Source organism: Coregonus clupeaformis, unplaced genomic scaffold (assembly GCF_020615455.1).
Source record: "Coregonus clupeaformis isolate EN_2021a unplaced genomic scaffold, ASM2061545v1 scaf1792, whole genome shotgun sequence".
NCBI lineage: Eukaryota > Metazoa > Chordata > Actinopteri > Salmoniformes > Salmonidae > Coregonus > Coregonus clupeaformis.
In genome coordinates, this window is record NW_025535246.1 from 2,711 (window position 1) to 5,420 (window position 2,710).

Here is a 2,710-nt window from a genome sequence, read left to right on the forward strand (position 1 = left end):
GGGCTACCACAGAGCTGAAATTCTTAATGAACTTCCGATAGAAGTTAGAAAAGCCAATGAACCGTTGAACCTCCTTGACCGTGGCAGGTGTGGGCCAGCTGTGGACCGCTTTGACCTTCTTGGGATCCATCTCTAGGTGGCCGGGAGTGACAATAAACCCGAGAAACTGAGTCTGAGAAACATGAAACTCACACTTCTCAGGTTTAACGTAGAGGTGATTGTCAAGGAGCCTCTGGAGAACCCTGCTAACATGCCCCTCATGCTCCTTCAGTGACCTCGAGAAGATGAGGATATCGTCCAGGTACACGAAGACGAACAGATTAAGCATATCCCGGAGAACATCATTAATCAGGGCTTGGAATACTGCGGGGGCATTGGTGAGCCCGAACGGCATCACCCGATATTCATAGTGCCCCGTGGGCGTGTTGAACGCCGTCTTCCACTCGTCCCCTTGCCGGATCCGCACAAGATGGTAAGCATTGCGGAGATCCAGTTTAGTAAAAATGGAAGCCCCTTGAAGCAGCTCAAAAGCAGTGGCCATGAGAGGAAGGGGGTATCGATTCCGAACCGTGATCTTGTTGAGTCCCCCGGTAATCAACACAAGGCCTAAGACCCCGTCTTTCTTTTCAACAAAAAAGAAGCCCGCCCCAGCCGGGGAAGTAGAGGCACAGATGAGGCCGGCTGCCAAGGACTCCTTAATGTAGGTGTCCATAGCTGCTTGCTCGGGGGAGGATAAGGAAAAGATCCGACCTCTAGGAGGGCAGCAACCAGGGAGTAGATCAATGGCACAGTCATACGTGCGATGAGGCGGTAAGGAAGTAGCCAGGGCCTTGCTGAACACTGCCTTGAACCGATGGTAAACACTGGGGACTCGGGAGACGTCAACAGACTCTTGAAACTGGGTACTAGGGGCTGAGGGACTCTGAAGCATGCAGGTGAGTTGGCAAGTGGAACCCCAGCTTAGAATGGTGCCAGTAGGCCAGTCGATCTGGGGATTATGTCTGCATAGCCAAGGGTGACCCAGGATAATAGGATACTCGGGAGAGTCAATGAGATAGAAGGTCTCCTCCTGCTGGTGTTGAGAGATGGTAAGTCGCAGGGACTGAGTCGCCTCAGTAACCTTTCCTGGTTCCAGAGGTCTGCCATCTAAGGCTGTAACTGCCTGGGGTTGAGGAAGTAGTTGGGTAGGGATCTTAAGTTCCTTAGCCAAGGTTACATCCATGAAATCACCTGCGGCACCGGAATCGATCATAGCCTGGACCCGATGCTGGTGGCCCTCCCAGGACAGAGTGGCTGGAATAGCTAGGACAGCGTTAGTAGGAGGAGCTCTAATTTTCCCCATCACAACCCTCCTGTAGCTGGGCGGGGACAGGCGTTTCCCGAAAGCTCGGGGCAAGTGGAGCGGAAGTGGCCGGCAACCCCGCAGTAGAGGCACCGACGCTCCCTCATGCGACGTTCCCTTTCGTTGGGAGAAAGCCTGGAACGGCCTAACTGCATGCTCTCCGGGGAATCCTGGAGCAGTTCAGGAGCCGGGGAAGCTCTGAATGACGGAGTCCAAACAGGAGAAACAGAGCTGCTCAGAGGAACCTGGGACTGAGACACCTGGCGGCGAGCCGTTCTCCGCTCTCTTAGACGATTGTCCAGGCGGATGGCCAAGGCTATGAGGGACTCGAGATCTCCAGCTGGTTCTCGGGTGGCTAACTCATCTTGAAGGGGCTCAGATAACCCTCCCTGAAAACAGACCCTCAGCGCTTCATCATTCCATCCGCCCCTTGCTGCTATGGTCCGGAATTCAATGGCAAAATCTGCCGTGCTTCGGGGACCCTGACGGAGAGACAGTAGGCGCTTGGAAGCCTCCCGCCCACTGACAGGATGATCGAACACCCGCTTGAACTCTTCTACAAATGCAGCGTAGGAGTCACAACAGGCCTCCTGGGACTGCCACACCGCAGAGGCCCAGGCGAGCGCCTTGTCTGAAAGAAGGGTAATGATGTAGGCAATCTTGGAACGGTCTGTGGGAAAACTTGAGGGTTGGAGCTCGAAGGTGAGGGAGCATTGGGTGAGGAAACCCTGGCAAGAGCTTGGATCCCCAGAAAAGGGCTTGGGAGGTGGTAGTCGGGGCTCCGCCACTGGAGAAGGCCTGTCGTCACTGGGGGGTGACCTGGAGGAAGGGAGAGGACCAGGGAGGCGTTCAAAGAGCTGGTGGAGGGAACTCATCATTTCGGCCAGGAGTTGAGAATGACTAGCCATCAGCTCTTCTTGTCGGCTGAGAACGGCTTCATGGCGCTGGAAAGATGCCTCATGTCGAGTGATCACCGCCACCAGGTCCTGGGAACTGAGTGTTTCTGGGTCCATGATTGACTTGGTTTTTCTGTCACAAGCTGGGCTAGAACTCCGGTCTCAGATGTGGGGAGCTGGGGGTTCTACCCCTTAGCCACAGAGGAGGTATAGTTGGACCCAAATGAAACACCCAAGGCAATACTCCAGGTAAGTAGATTTAATGTAACAAAAAGGCAAATCAAAATAACTCCACGAGGGGAGAAAAACAAACTAAAGATAACTTAGAAAAGCTTACTTGGAAAGACACGGTGGAACAAAGCAGGAGACACATAGCCAGGACTCAAAAACCAAGTGAGAAACAAGGGGAAAACACACAGCTAAAATACTCTAGGGGAAACAAGGCACAGGTGACCTGGATCAAGCTAATTAG